Below are 16,996 nucleotides of genomic sequence, written 5' to 3' on the forward strand. Positions count from 1 at the left end.
ATCATTTGAATCAGACACACATCTAAAACATAAAGGACTCTGAAATGACAATCTGATTGCATCTCTAACTGTATTTGTGGTCCTTGTCCTGCTGGAAGGTAAAACCTTTGCCACAGATCTCAGGTGTTTCACAGATTATCTTCCAGGATTGCCCTGTATTTAGCTCCATCCATTTCACTTGAGCTCTGACCCACATTTCCTGTCCCTGCTTGAAGAACTACATCCCAACAACATGATGCCACTACCACTGCCATGTTGGATGGTAGTGTTGGTTTGTTTAGGCCAGGCGTGTCAAACTCATTTCTATATGGGGCCACTTTGGCATCATGAAGTCATTAAAAGGGCCGGTTGCTCATGTATAAATGATACTTTTGATTTCATTATTTAATTTCAGTTCACATAGAAATATAAAAAAATGCACAGTAACATAAAAGTAGCACCTCATGCCCAGTTTATACAGTTTATGTGCAAAGAAAGTTGATATTGGGGGTGAGTTAAACTTTAAACTCATCATTCTGCATCACTTCTTCTCTTGTTGGACATTTCTGGGTTAGTTTAATGTGTTGTGGGAAAAATGACATCTAGTAGCAGGATGCTGTTACCTCACAGTTAAAAAAAAAATCAACATTCGCTACTTTATTCACTTTAAAAGGATATAAACCTCTACTTTATGACATGATATGCCATTTTTGGCACTTGAGGACCGGATAAATTGCCTTGAGGGCCCGGATTCGGCCCGCGGGCCTTGAGTTTGACACGTGTGGTTTAGGCGGATGTGAAGGGTCAGTTTTACACCACACATAGGACTCTGCATCAGTTTTCACTCATTTTCACACGTCACACTTGATTTGTAGACTAATAGTTGTCCGGTCGACAGATTCTCCCACATGAGCCGTTAAACGCTTGCAGGGTGCCGTATGGAGTACAGACCTGTTTGTCGTTTCCAGTATTTTCCCTCTAAGTATTTTTCCCCAGGTGGCGAAGCTCTTGTTTCCTTCGCTCTAAAGGCTGTGGGACTTGATTTCCGACCTCCAGACAAGCCCTTTTTTTACCAGACAGAGCCTCCTCGGGCGTGTGAGTAGCTGCATAATTCACTGCCTGCCATTGTCCTCTTAATGTGCCAGAGAACATTAAAATAATAGATTTTCTCTTTCAGCCAGACGTCATCCTTAGAATGGTGTGAACGCTGCAGTTCTGCGGTCACTCTGTCCGTGCGTGAGAAACAGCGGCCGTTGGTTTCCCCTCCAACTTGAATGGCTCGAATCTGGTGGACGCTTCTGTTTCATGCTGTGCAAATTGTTGATCACAGATTGTGTGGACTGATGCATTGATCGATGTTCATAACTTCAGTTTCCTTCATTTTGCTCTGTTCCATACAGTATGCAGGTTCTGGGTCCTTAGATCACCTTGGGTAGACACTGTAAATAAATGAGCAAACAAGGCATGCATGCAAACAAGCATTTTTAGTTGTTGAACACGTTAGTTGTTGAGTCCAATGAATTATAAGTACAGAATTATGCCCGTTTGAACTGAAATGAAGGTTAGGGTTTCACCTACTTTGCTGGGTAGTTTAATTCCTCATCCTGGAAGTTAGTGCATGCATAGCCTGAAACTGACATTTGAAATACAAATAGTTGAAAAAAGAATTTGGAAGGTCTCTGAAAAATGTACATGCAATGATAGCTGCAAGTGCATCAAAATATTTCAAAGATAAGAAACCTACCTGTTTCTTATCCCAGGCATATAAATGAAACACCGTGATGCATAGCTGTTCTGTGCTGGAAACGCATCTAATGTGTTGTCGTTGCTTCAGGGAAGTGTTGGCATCATTAAAGTTGCTCCAAAAAGATTTAGTTTTTCTTCCCCACACAAATTTGGAGGGAACTTTTCAGTCAGACCGTGACCATGGTTCCAAATGTTAATTTGCCAAAAGGAAATAAAGAAACCTTAAACTTAATTCTAACCAATTATAATCCTCCATTGGTGGGCTATTTACATTGAGTGACAATTCTAACATAACTTTGCTTACCTGAATTTGATGATGATGATGATGATGATGATGATGATGATGATGATGATGATGATGATGATGATGATGATGATGATGATGTGTTCTACTGCAATGGTTCCCAAACATTTCATCCAAGTCCCCACAACAAGATGGTGGTTTAGGGTAAAAGGAGTCAAAAGCAAACGCTGCCTTTTAAAATATTGAAAGAATGAAAAATAACCAGTGTTTATGTCTTTTGTAAAAAATATGACAAAACATGCCATTAGAAATACTTCGATTTTGATTTATCGAGCCTAATTTTTTTGTTTCAATACATGTAGCAGTATGTAACGACTTGAACATCTAATAAAAGCTTTTTGATGGTGTCTGTGTTAATGCTATGAGTTGTCTGGTAGTTTCCGTGTCAGTGATTATTGTAATAATTAGAGGTCCAAGCTATCATACCCCTTAAACTATTTCACATTTTTAAAAATACATCCACAAACCTCAATCTACATTATTTGGATTCTGTACAATAGACCATCTCAAAGTAACACTTCATTGGAAGGATAGTAAAACATGGTTTTAATTTTATTTTACAAACCAAAGTGTAAAAGTGTGACATGTATATATTTTCTATAAAAGGTGCTATATGAATAAAATTCACTTACATACTTACTTTTACTTACCTCCAGCCACCGTTACTTATATACCTCTAAATAAGCACAACCATTTGGCTTCAGAAGCCACCAAACTAGTAGATAGAGTCCACCTGTGTATAACTTAATCTCAGTATAAATACATTGTTAGAGAATGTTGGTGAACAAACAGTAACATAAGATAATGCTGTGGAAATGTTTAAAGCAACAGCGTGTTTGTAAAGTAATATCCCAAGCTTTGAATATTTTACAGAGCACCGTTCATAATCCAGAAATGAAAAGTATGTGTATCTGCAAAGCTACTAAGTTATGATCGCCGGCCGGGCAAGAATAGATTTAATATGAGAGGTAACTCAGGAGGAGCAGCAGAGATCCACAGCTTGGAGAATCTGTCGTCATGCAAATCAGACCCCTTATGGAAGAAGGGGCAAGAAGTAGGCTGTAAAAAGTCCCCATTTTCAGTTTGCCACAAGCTACATAGGATGCAAAGCAAACATGAGGCAGATGGGGCTCTGATCCAATGAGACCAAAATCATTATGTGTTCCAGAAAACTATCACTGCACATCACTCTGTTTGACCCTGTCCGAGATGGTTAAACACAAGGTGTTAAATGCATCAACTCGGAACAATGATTCTCTTTAACATACTGCTCATGAGCTAATTTGTTAAAGGTCTGTCTCATAAAATACCAATAAACTGTATTAAGGTTTTTGGTTGTAATGTGAAAAAGGCGGGAAAAAAAGTCATAAAGGTGGAAACACTTCTGTAAAAAAATACGCAACAGAGATTTACTCATTCAACTAGTAGTTTATTAGCACCAGCAGGCTGTATTTTTCTTAATAATGTGAAAACAGCTGGTAGTGGGACATCGATTTGCAATTTGAAGATCTTTGCGGCGTTCGTGCTCTGTGATTGGTCAATTCGCGGCCCTGGTCCTGGCATGATGTCAGTGCGCGAGCTGGTTGTCAGACAGTGGAGGAAGAGCGCAGGCTGGACTGGAGGAGAGGCAGAAGCTGCAGGACCGAGGATGGAGAAGGATCTATTGACTCTCCCTGCACGGAAACCAGACGTAAACGCAGAGAAAAACCCAACTGGAAAATTCCGTCACCGCCTCAACTTCAGGACATTTCGGCTGCAGAGTTTGCTCTCCTTGCGACACAGGTGAAAAACGCGTCTGGAAAATACTCCAAAAAAAAAAATCTGCTCGCGTATCCTAACGTGTTAAATGTGTTTTATCTGTTCAGTTTAAACGTGGTCGGAACGGCGGATGCTTTTTCTAGCTAATATTTCGTTTTTTTTTACAAGACCAGACATGTTACACACCCATAGGTTTCACATAAAAGAGGAGCGCAGCATAGAGCTAAATGCTCTTTAAAGAACCCCCCCCCAAAAAACGCCTTGTTGGATAAATCCCCAGAATGTTAAAGGCGTCTCGGTCCCCAGGCCTTTTATTATGCTCGGGAACAAATTGGGTTTTTTGTAACAGCTTGTGCGGATTAGTCCTTGTGATGTGAAATAATCTAGTTTCAGAAGAAGTAGGCCAATCACAACTCTCATTAAAAGTAGGGAATCTTTGCCCTCAGGAGCACTAAAGAGGCAAAAGATAATTAGAGCATCTTAAAGCCCAGTTCAATTTAGATTGGGAAGATTTTTGTTATTATTAGAACAAATCTGCTTTTTTTTTTTTTTTTTATTTGAACATTGTTTCATACTGTCCAGATCGCCACGTTATGGAGTGAGGTGAAATGCCCTTTTAATGCAAACTTCAGCTAAAATCCAATGTTGTATTGGGTTAGACCAAAATGGCAACTTAATAAAAACCAATAAAATAACATCTAAAATAAAACAAACACATTAGTTTAAAGTGGCAGGATGTTACAATCTGCACTACCAGAAGAAAAAGAAAAAGAAAACATGTGCAAAAGGAGAAAAGTTACACGTCACAGCACACCTCAAATCATACTTGATTTTTCAGGATTTTAATACATATGAAGATAAGACGCTGTTATGGATTTCTAACGTGTTCTAAATAGGAAATACGTTTCACCATTAAAATGAGAAACGTCACTGGGCCTTCACTGGAGCATCGTCGTAACCTATCGCGAGAGAACAGTAACGTAAGCGGCCCAAACACTTGTCAAACCAGAATAATAGACAAGTAGTCTTTTTGTTGCTGTTGTTGTTGTTACTGATGAACATATTTTGTCTTCCACAAATGTACGTGTTTATTATTCAGGTAGAATAAGCTTTGATTGTCTGTTCTTTAATATTTCAGGCCTTGTGATGCTGCTCCATCCTCACGGTTGTGTCAGAGGACTGGACAGCACGCCTATAATGAGGAAGGGAGGAGGGGTCCGTTTCTGTCTTTGGTTATCTAGCTGTATGAGTTTTAAATACCTGTCATAAAGCTAGATAACCGAAAGTAGGAATGACTTCCGTCATCTGCGCGTTCACACCTGAGGAAAGGCGGTGAGGCTCCTTGGGAAGATTATCACCGGCAAAAGGTAAGAGACTGCTGTTGCTGTCAGCTTTGCTGTTCAAGGATGATAATGAAATGAAAACAAATAACATTTTTTTTTTATTATTTTTTACATGCTACAATTATTTCATGGTATAGGTTATAATCCCAAGAAATTGCCTCCTATAGCACAAGTGCACATCAAACCATGGAGTGAGACATTTTAAAGAAATTATATATTTTTTTGCACTGTTTTACATTATTGGATGAGGTCATATTTGGCTTGTCTGTAGGGAATACTTTTTAAATGAGGTATATTGTTTTATTTATTTGTTTATTTTTGTGAAAGCTGAGCTATTTTAATTTAAACGAGGCCTCACAGCTAACAATTTGACCCCACTTCAGTGTAGCCTGTTATCTATTCTTGAGGATCCTTCCAACCTGCCTAAATTTCAACAATCACCTCAGCATTTAGGAATAAAATAATTTGATTTTCATAGAAATTAAATTATTGAGGGTGATTAAACGTGTAAATCAAGATTTTACTTGCTGATGCCAGTTTTTAGTTGTTGTTGTTGTTGTTTTTTTTGTAGGTCTGAGCTGCCGATTCAGGATGTTTAAATGTATTTATTTGCTTATCATTTCAATTCAACTCAACTGTATTTATATAGAGCCATTTCCCTACACTCATCATCTCAAGGCACTACATTAATATTTTCTCTTATTTATTGTCTGTTTCTTCCTTCTAATTTTATTTCAGTGTGATGATGAGTAAGGGCTGCTGAGTTTACTGATTAGCATAAGCTTGTTTGTTGAATCAGCTTGAAAAGGTCTCAGAGGAAGAGACACTCACCAAGATGACGACCAAACTTGGTCACAATACTCACAATCACTCACAATGATTTTATTCAAATTCACATGTAAAATAAAAACATGTACACAACATTTTTTTTCACCTATATGTGCTGTTATATGCTAATTTTTATGACCACTAGCTCCTTTCACAGTGGGTCCTTTTTTTTTTTTTTTTTTTTTTTTTACTAAGACTGCAAGTTATTTTGTCCCATCGCCTTCAAGCACACAGCCTTTTTGTGCAAACGTCCTTTTAAATAACACAACGAAACATAACTTATTAATAAAGGAAAGAAACGTGCTGAAGATCCCAGGATGACGGTTGTAGTTTGAATCCACCAGATGACTAAGGAATTGAACAATTATCTCATTATGAGGATTATCCTTTATCTGAGTCGTACTAAACTCCAAACAAGCTGCATTAGAGAAATTACTGCTTCGCTTCTGCACCAGTGGACTAAAAAAAATCTGCGTTTTGTATATTGGTGCATTCAATGAACGGGGGGAGAAAAAAAACTGATTTTTCAGTATTTGACCTGCTGATTACTGGTCTGACTTGATCAAGCGAACACTAGACTGACTGACAGCGCTTAAAGAGTAAAGGTGAAGTAATTGTCCCTTTCAAAGAAGAAGGGAAATATCCATCCATCCTTTTAAATCACCCCCCAAAAAAAACTACCCCAGGACCAGCCCTGGGCCAGCATGAGCTTGTCAAACACATTATCTATTAAATCTAGTTATTGTTATTTATATTGGTCACTTTCCAAATGCTGACTGAAAATAATAAACATGTCTTAATCCCTTGTAGCGCAACACAAGTATATCAAGCTAATATAGTTATTTGAATCAGACAGTGAATTAGTTACTACTAATTGTTATCTGCTCAGATAGACAGCTTATTCGACATCATTACCTGTATAAGAAGGATAGGTGGCTCTATTTTGATGTACCTGTCCAGGTTTCCATAACTGTATAGATTTGTTTTTGTTGCGTGCCAGGGTAGGGATGTCGGACTCTTATTTAAGCCAGCTGACCAGCAGCTTGCAGCAACAGATAGAGGAGGGGCAGTGCTACGGTATTGCAGGTTATACAGCGGAGGGGGAAAAACTCTGGTCACGCCAGAGCTTTTTCTGGCATCTCATAAAAAGGATTTTAATCAGGAGAAACAATGTAGTGGAAAAAAAAAACCTGCAGCTTCATAATGCTTTATTTTTTTTATTATCAGTTATTCATTGATACCGTTAACCTGACCAGGCCACGTTGAACCACAAGCCCTGTCAGAGCTCATATTGATTTGTCTTTTATTTTTCTCTCTCTCTCTACTATTCACATGGCAAAGAAAACACCGCCTCAATTCTAACTTAGTTTGGATAAAAAGGGGGGGATAAAAAGCTAATGCTTTGTCCAGAAATTGTAGAACTTCCAATAAAGCGAGCCGAGTGGTGAAGCACAGGGTTAAAAAAAACACTTGGCGTCTGTATTTAAAATCTCGAGTCCTCGGGGACACATTGTGCGTTGGCTCAATGAGAAGGCTGGGGCCGTCCTGCAGGCAGGAGCTGAACTTCTCAACCTGGTACTTCAGCTCTATGCGTGTTGCGTGCACTCTGTTCAGAGAGAATGCCACTAAAGCCTAAAGAGCACCAAAGTGAGATGAGTTTTCATTCACTCCGTTAACTAGCTGTTGCAGCGGAGCTCGCTGTCAACCCCGGACTAATTGCTTCGCTTCACAGTCAGATATTGGATATGTGAAAAGGCTGCGGCCCGAGTCCTTCCCGGAGACCCTCCTCTGTTATAGGTAGCGTGTGAACCTGGCGTACCTCCTTTTAAGAAGAGGAATAAAAAACACTTGAGGCTTATGTATGGAATCAGGGCATCCTTGATTTTTACCTTTGTATCTCTATAATGAGAGGGATTTTTTTTCTCTCTCTCTTCCCCCCCCCCCGGGGCTTTTATCGAAGCAGAATACACACTTATGTCCTGAAAACAAACTGGTCTTTGTAGCTGCTCAGAGCTTTAAAAGTGCCTCACACCACGCACAGCTGGCTTTAAGGGGAAAACATCAATGCTTTAAATAATAACCCCTTCATTTAAATGCTGTCCGCAGTTAGCATAATTCCCCTAAACGAATAACACCTCTACCTTCTCTCTTCTGTTAACGTAAAAAAAACACGCAGAGCTCCTTTTGGCGGCACCGTCGTCGAACAAAAACAAGGAGGGAAGGGCCCGGATGTGCCGCCTTCGCACCCGACGCCCCGTCGCCTGTTTTTACCCGGAACGCCCCGGTGTGCCATCTGTACCGCCGGCAGAGACGCTCCGCTGTGCCAGGAGACGGACAAAGACCTACCCAAGATCCCCGGAGCACGGGGCGCGCTCAGAGGAGCCATCTTGGGAGATGTTTCATCGAGACATCTAAAATGGCTGGGCTGGCACTTGAGGTGAGCTGCACCCTGGTTCACTGTTGGGCACCAGTGATGGTCAGAGGGGTTTGGGGGGGTTTGAGGTTTTCAAAAGGGGGGAAGGAAGAGAAGAAGAGTTTCCCCCCATTTCCTCCCCAGTCACACATGGCCTCTTTCTTGTTTGCGGCGCTCTGCTCCTGCTAATTAGCAGTTAAGGGGTTATGTGAGGGAGGGGGGGGGGTTGGTGGGTGAGGATGGGTGGTGGTTGGTGTTGGTTGGTTTGTGGGGGGTGCTGGGTAGCAACAAAATTAATGAGCTGGCACAGGTTGAAGGAAAGCTGCCACCCTCTCTTGTCACGGCGCTTCTTTATTCCCCCCGGGGAGCAGATCGGGCAGTTGAGCGCGAAGTGTTTCCGCCCGATAAACATCGCAGATTAATGCATGCAAAACCGGGGGGCTTTCCATTTTTTTTGGAAATTGGAACGTTTCAGAAAAGCGTCTTTAAGTACGTTAACGTTCTGGACAAAATCTCTGGTGCTAACAAGGCAAATACCGGAGTTCCTTTTACGATAAAGAAACGACTATCGGTTCGAGCTCACTCGCTACGATTTGGTTTGCAAAGCAAGCCGCTTGCGTGTAAGACCGATAAGCCACGCCTTTATTTCGAATATGCAGATGCGTGCTAGCGTACGCACTTCGGTTGCACTGCTCGCAGAGTGAATTTAAATTGCTGCACCTGCACACCCATGCTCTAAACATTATATCCCTTTCGACTTTAGGCATGAATTTGATCTCGTTGCCTCGTAATTGTCGCTAAGGATAAGAACGAGATCAGAAACTTCATCCAGGATGCAGAATGCAAAATGTTCTTCCAAACCACGGCTTTTTTTTTTTTATTTAACCAGCGCCTCGGCTCTAACCCCCGTGCCCACATGCTCTCGCAGAGCTCTCGTTATCGAGCCCGCAGCGACTCTGGCATCAACCCGAGGCGGAAAAGCGAGACACATGAGCGTGTGTGTCCGGGGCCAACATGTGCAGCTGCAGAGCTTGTGTGTGTTAATGAACAGCGCCGTGCATTTTCACATTATCATTCAGCCCCGTACTCTCCCTCTCTCCCTCCCTTCAATAGCTGCTCGCCCGACAACACCCCCCCCACCCCCCCATCGCCACCCATTCCCTTCGAAAAGCCTGCTTTCTCACCATTGTGGGAACTGGTGGTGCGGCGGGCCTGAGCTGGGGGGCAGGGTGGGAAAGACCCTCCAGACTAGACATGAGCAGATGCCTGAGACATTAGACCGTCGTGCAGATCACCAGGTCGGACGAGGCGCTGAGTTTTAATGTGTGGGCAAGTGTATGCGTGTTTGATATGTGTGTGACGGTGATGGGAAAGGGGAAGGGAAAGGGGAGAGGGGGGGGGTTAGTCCAGGCTCTGGAGTGCCACCTGACTGTTCATTAGTCTATTCAGACTACTCTGCATGTCTGAAAAACATGGAGATGCTACATTTTCTGCTAAATGAGTGGAATTTCCCAGGAATCAGACATGCATTCAGACATATGCATATGAAGACCTGTCTCTCATTAAAACGTATATGGGTTGCAACAATAGTGCAGTGCAACTACAAATGTACAAATTCCAGTAAGAGTCTTACTCACGTTTTCTTTATTTGATATGCGCGTAATCTGGATGCTTGTATCAAATTGTAAAGCAAACTGTTAAAATGTAAACAATAAAATCGGTGTTATAACTTGCCTACATTTTATCCGTGTAGCATATTATCAATATTTCAGAGTAGAAATTGTGTAGGTTTGCCGCCTAAAAACTTACACGCTCAACCACATTTGTTTACATTTCTCATCATTTTTAATCAAAATGCACTTAATTCATTTAAATACAAATTCGAATGCATTTGGTAAGTTCAAGCTATTTTGTTTTATTACTTAAACTGCATGATTTTAATTTCATATTTCAGTAATCAAAAGCAAGTTCAAGCACGAGTGTGTTAATAACATTGTAATAGCATGTAATTAAAATTTCTCTGAGTAATCTTTTTTAATGTACAAACTCAGATCAGTTAAAAAGTCAAATACATTTGATCAATGAAAAGAAACAGTTTGAATGCTCCCAGTGCAAACAAGCAAGTTTTATGGCTACCAAGGTTGCTGTCTATTACAACACACTTTTGCTGGCTCTTTATTGGTAGTAGAAGCATGACCAAAAACACCTCAAGCCATCTGGTCTGTGATCCATGTTAAAACGAAACACAATGTAATAAAAATAAGAACCGAAATAAGGCATAAAAAGCACATTAATTGTATAAAATCTTTTAACAAAAGAGCATGTTAACTCTTTCCTTATAACCATGTGAGATTCAGTTCAATGGCAACGCCTGCCTCGGGGATAAAGTCCTTATCCTAGCATGTTTGACTTTAACATTTGTGCTCTTGCTAAGCTAGTAAAGGCTGATACAGGCTTACATATTTGCTCCAACACAGAAAATTTCTCAACCACAAGTTTTGAGACAGCTGAATTATCAAGTATCTGATGTATTGCAGCCTATTCTGATCGTCCTGCTTATAGTGTAAATTGCCCTCCATGTATAAACAAGAAATAAATACATAAAAATTGTTACATATAGACCTAAGGTATAAAATGTAACTGAACTGTTATTAAGCTTTTTAAAATGTATCCAAACAAGGTGGCATTCAAACCCTTTTCCTGACAATAGAAGCTGATATGCCATTTATTAACGTTGACTCCGGCAGGGTTTGGAAACTTAGCTCACTAGCCAATTGGACTTTAGCTATAGCACTGTTGCTAAAATACTTAAAACCAGATACAAATCTAAATACTTGTGCCAACACACAAACTTTCCACTTCAGGCCTCATGAACATTTTGCTAAGTTGGTTAAATTCAAATTAAAATCTTTGTTGAAAATAGTTCACGGTAGAATTTAATCATTTAATCATTTGATTGAAAATGTAATCATCTCTGTTGCTTTTGTATAATGTCCTCCAGATTTTTTGTTCTATGGTTTTCTGTGGTTTGTCCTCCATGTTAAAAAGACCAGGAAAAGAAAACAAAAAACTAAACCTACAAGAAAAAGATGATTAAGGCATAAAATGTCACTCAAATAGTAGCCAACTTTTTAAATGTACTCCAACAAAGAGGCATTAAACCATTTCCCTAGCAACCACAGCAAATAGTCGCTGTTCGTTGGCAATGACTCCCTTAGGGTTAAGAAGCTCAGTTTGCCAGCATGCTTGGCATTATTGCATTAGTGCTTCAGTGCTGTAGCTAAGCTAATCAAGTCGAGATACAAACTTCACTTCTTGCTGCAGCAGGAAAACATTCCCAACAACAACTCTTATACATTTTTACATAGTTGTAGAGGTTGGTAGAGCCTCTATTCAGTTATGCTCCAGTAAGAATCACACTGATTAAAATGTTTTTTTTTTGTTTTTTTTTACTCAAGTACAAGTAAAGTGTAGTCATCCATAAAATGACAACTTTAATTTGTGAAAATGAATCAAAATGATTTTGAAAATGAACAAAATTTAAATGAATCTACTTTTTGTGGTACTTAGAATAATAACAATAATTCACATAATTTAAAAAGAACTAATTCGGGCATAAGAAGCATTTAAAAATGTCCGTTTTACGCAACATGACACTTTTGAAAACAATACTCAGCCTAGCTTTATTTATACGCTGTGTTAGAACAAAATACTTCCAGGGACAATATCTCCTGTGTCTCTATTGTATAGCCACATGACTTCCAACCAAATGGCACAAAAGGTTTACCAAATAGAAAATAACATTAGTAGGCTATAACAAAGCATATTTACAAACCAGAAGTGTCAGTCTGTGTCTTCATTCAGTAAGTAAGTCAAGGTGGAGGGAGCCTGAAATTGTATGTAAGAAAGTATGGTGGACTAAAACTATTCATATACATTTTCTTTTTTCAAAATGTTACTCAATTAAGTATAAATGAGTAAACTTAATAGTTACTACCCACCTCTGCAAAGCTGTATTAATTCAAAACGCAACACCGAACTTGACAACTGAGAAGTTGAAGCAAAGTTTTCTAAATCCAGTGAGGTGGGATTTCTTAATATTAAAAAAAAAACGTTTTTGAAATGTAACTATTTTTAAACACAGCTTTTTACGAACTGACAACTACTGTGCTTGTTTGAGATTAAAATAATTTAAATGGCTTATATTTATTTGCCCTACCCCCCAAATTCCCTTTTACAGAGTAAAAATTCCACCAGACAATTGGTGGACCCACTGGGTCACCGTAACTGAGGTGGTGGTGGCGCCCGGAGGAGCTGAGTGATGTAACCCGCGGATAATAATAATAATAATAATAATAATAATAATAATAATAATAATAATAATAATAATTAATGGTGCCTCACATTGTATGTGTGCTTCCACAAGATATGTAAGGCATGTGCATCCCACATGTCAATGTATTATTTCCTGTCTTTATTCGTAGAAAAGGACTCTGAGCTGTCTTTATAATTGCATTTGAGTAGCTCATCTGTGATGTACAGCATTATTGCTCCAGGGCATTTCCAGAGAAAAGGGAAAGGCAGCTGAGAGCGTAGTATTCTCGTCCATGCTATGCCTGGAAATACAGAGGAGCGGGAGGTTGAGTTTGAAAGATAAGACCGAATATTAATCCCCTAGGGAAAGGTTGAAAGATGGGAGAGCTAAGCAAAAAAAAGATGTGGAACACATTGGGGCGGCCATGTTGGCGTGCCATGCTGCCTGCAACATTTAGCAGCTGAAAGTAGCAGCAGCAGCAGCAGCATGTGAGTGCTTATGGGTTTGCAGCACAGATCGTGCGCACATTTGTTAAGGAAGTGTATCCATCTATAATCCCCGTTCCTGTGATGTAATAAATGAGTGACGCAAATATCTGTATGCACGTAAAAAAAAAAAAAAAAAAAATGACTACGCTGATAGCGAAAGCCTCTGTCATGTTGGGCTAGCCTGTTTTTACTCTGGCTAACATTGCTCAGTAGAACTGTTTTTAATCTCCTCTGCAACAAAGACACTTTTAAATCAAGACACTCTGCAACCAGAGCGGCTGGGGGAGCGAGGTCAGCGTGTCTGACACGGAGTTAGAAGGATTTAAGACGCTAACACCCCCCCTGAATCCATCTCTGGATGTACATAGCTTTAAATTTGTCTAAAAAAAAAAATGCTTATCCCCCTTCAAGAAAGTGGCACAATGGGACACACTATTATCTCCCCCTTTCTTCTTCCCTACCTATGTTATCCATTATTAACTATATATCACCTCTCCTACACTGGAATTTTAAAGCAGTGGAAATTATAATGTATGACATGATGAAGTGACAGCAGCCAGCGCTGCCTCCCCATTCTGTGTGGGTGCAGCTGCGTAGCCATAGTAGCGATAAAATGTTAATACCACGTAGCTCCTGGGTTACCTCCTCGCTATGTGTGAACGCTATTAGCGTTTTAACAGCCACACTGAGCTACATGCATACATACATAGACACACAGACAGATATAAGGCGCAGCTCACAGGACGCCCTTAGGCTCGGATGAGGGCCCTGATGTGGGTCAAGCGAGGCTCACCGGGTGTCTTTAATGCAACTTCGGCTGAGACTAATCTAGGACGAAGCTGAACATTAAGTATATTAGGGGAAGACGGAGAGCCGCTCCCATCTCCCAGGCTTTTCAGGAGCTCCTCTGTGCTCCGATGAAAGGGGAGGAGAATTATGCGACTTGAGCCTTTAATGCGGCAGCCCTTCGTAATCATAGCGCGCGCAATGAGGTTGCGGGGGTGAAAAGATGGTCAGGAAATCCTTGACGTGACCTTTTTTCTTTTCTTTCTTTTTTTTTTTTTTTTAACTTGTGTCATTTTGGTTTTTACAGCAAATGAGTTCTGTACTGGAAAAAAAGGGAGGCACGTCTCACGCTTTTGCTATTTAGTAGCCGAGATTTGAGTCAAGTTCAAGTTCACGGGTGCGGTCCCTCCGTCTGGGCAAGAGTTAGGAGCGTCTGCGGCCACCCTGGAGTTAAAGAACACAGGGACGACGGGAAGAAGGAGGAGGAGGAGGAGGAGGAAGAGGAGGAGGTGGTGTGCGAAGAGTACATAGCCTTTGACCTCTTTTAGGGTTGCTATGGGATAGAGGCCGCTCAGTTCAGCAATGAAACATTGAAAAGGCCAAATTGTCAGAGCTGTCCAGCAGACGTCAACCCCTCCCCGCAAAACACACACACACACACACACACACACACACACACACACACACACACACACACACACACACACACACACACACACACAAACTCCGACCCATTCACGTCTACTCACAGATGGCACGGGCCAGCTTGGGAATGCGAGCTGCAAGAGAGGGGGGGGGGAGAGAGAAAACGCTTTATGTTCATCAGACAGTGTGATAATTCATCAGGTTGTCTGTTGCCCTTCCTCGCGGCACTCTGTTGGAGCTCTCGGAGCCTCGTCCTGCACAATTTCACTCCTAGGGGCGTGAGTTACATTTGTCGGAGCTGGATAAATAAAATTAGCCATCTTCATGACTAGCAGTTCGACAAAATATAACGTGTGCAAGTTAAAGGTGTACTTGATCTCATCAAACCCGTCTGTGTTTTGAAGAAAACACACATTTTACCCCACGGTTTCTTCTAAATCCACCCAAAAAGGAGCCGTCGCATCAGGCGAATCGTCTGTGTATGCGTCTGCACGCGGTAGCCGCTCAGCACTCCGCGCCCGACTCGTTGCGTGTCAGAGTGGGCGTGCGAATCCGCGGCTCGTAAAACGCGCGCACGTTCCACAGCCCCTTCCGCAACGTGTGCGAATGTGGCCTCGTTTAAGGTCGCATTCATTCAAGGGAGGGGTCCGGCGAATAAAAGGAGGCGTATTTGCATACGCTGCATGCCGTCTGCGGAGAGGGAGCAGTCCCCTCCAAAAAAAAAAAAAAAAAAAAAAAAGATATCAGAGGTGGACAAAGAGAACGAGGACAAATCCTTCATTGTGGGGACGGTGGGAGAAAGGGCTCATCTGAATTGGGGAGTGGGTGAAAATTGGCGGAGAAAGAGTTTGTGCCGGTTCCCTGCGGGGATAAAAGCATTAAGCGTTACTGCCTGAAAATGGAGGAGAAGAACAACATGCAGAGCTAAGGAGGCTTTCATTTTACAGTGCATGAAAAGGATGTTTTTTTTCTTCTTCTTCTTCTTCTTCCTGAAACACTTCCTCCACTGTTTGATGTGCGAAATAAATAATAAAAAAAACCCTCTTGGACAACATTAAATGTACTGTTGCCAAAACAGACCATTGACAATTAAGTAAAACCAAAGAGCTTCATTTTAGAATGTGTATCAGTGATGCCACAAAGCAGCACTTCTATGACTTTTATGGTTTTTTATTTGCTTTTTATGTGCTGTGATATTCATGCTTAGCCGTAACGTCTTTCCTTTTTAAACAAATCTTTAAATGAATACCCTAACAGACCTATTTAACCTCCAACGATTCTATTTTGAAAATGCCTCTCCTACTATATCTGCTTTTTCCCATTGTCTTAATAATGGAAGGCATAATTTCTTTCATGCAAAGGGGAAGCAATAAGAAACTAAGTTTGATTCACATTCTAATGATTCGTTCCTTCCATCTTTCTTCTTCAGGATCGGACCAGAACCCAGAACACATCAGCAACAACAACAAAAAAATCGCCACCCGACTTGCAGGACTCTGAGCATCGGATCCGGATTTGACTTTGTGACTGGATTCTACTGCCATGAATTGTATTGATCTGGGTTGAGTTTGCAAATCTAAATAATCGGACAATAATTGGACCGGTTTATCTTCATTCAGATGACATTTGTTGTAATTTAAATGCTTGTAAATAACCGGAACTGAATGTCGCAGTCTGGTACCCGGACATCACAGAAACTTTTTGAAGTTAAAACAATGCTGTTAAAAAAAGCGTGTAAAATTTCAGAAAAGAGCCCATTAAAAATGATTACATACTCTTACCTCGATTAATAATGTATGTGTATTCCTCGAAAATGTTAATAATGCACTTTTGTCAGTCCTGAATCTCCTTTCCCACCTGGTATGATAAAGTAATCATATTTTAGATAAAAAATGTGCAATATGAATGATGAACTGTAATACTGCCAAGAATAAAATGCTAAAATTCACATTTATGGCTCATAATATATTTATTGTAGATCCATTAGACATATTTTGGGAGGTAGTCTTTTCAAGTGTGCAATAGGTAATTAGATTAAAGATGATATGATGTTATGTTCTGAAAATAAACTATCTTCCTATTCATCCTTCAGCTGACAAATCAGCTGTTTAATGTTTCTCAAAATAGACAATATATATAAACATTTTAGACACAATAGACCCAATTATCAAATTATATCGTATTGTTAAACTGAACATAAAAACATATTTGTGCAATCCACATTTCACATCATATGGCATGTACTGAAAATTTCTTGATCCAGAATCAAGTTTTAAACACACATTAAAAGACAGTAAGTAGAGGTTGATTAATAATTTTTGCAGCTGCAGGATCCCCTTCACTTTTTGTCTTTCTGTTACAATTTGCCTGTACTAAAATAAGTAAAATTAC

General features: G+C 40.4%; 1 long non-coding RNA gene across 1 annotated transcript; it reads left to right on the forward strand.

The window, feature by feature from the left end:
* Positions 1-3,796: 3,796 nt before the first annotated feature.
* Positions 3,797-16,553, forward strand: LOC110366956. The gene is made up of 4 exons (XR_002427122.2): positions 3,797-3,811; positions 4,926-5,154; positions 8,135-8,395; positions 16,035-16,553. It is a non-coding gene; the product is annotated as an uncharacterized LOC110366956 (long non-coding RNA).
* The last annotated feature ends 443 nt before the right edge of the window (positions 16,554-16,996 follow it).

The sequence above is a fragment of the Fundulus heteroclitus genome, chromosome 2, assembly GCF_011125445.2.
Source record: "Fundulus heteroclitus isolate FHET01 chromosome 2, MU-UCD_Fhet_4.1, whole genome shotgun sequence".
Taxonomy (NCBI): domain Eukaryota; kingdom Metazoa; phylum Chordata; class Actinopteri; order Cyprinodontiformes; family Fundulidae; genus Fundulus; species Fundulus heteroclitus.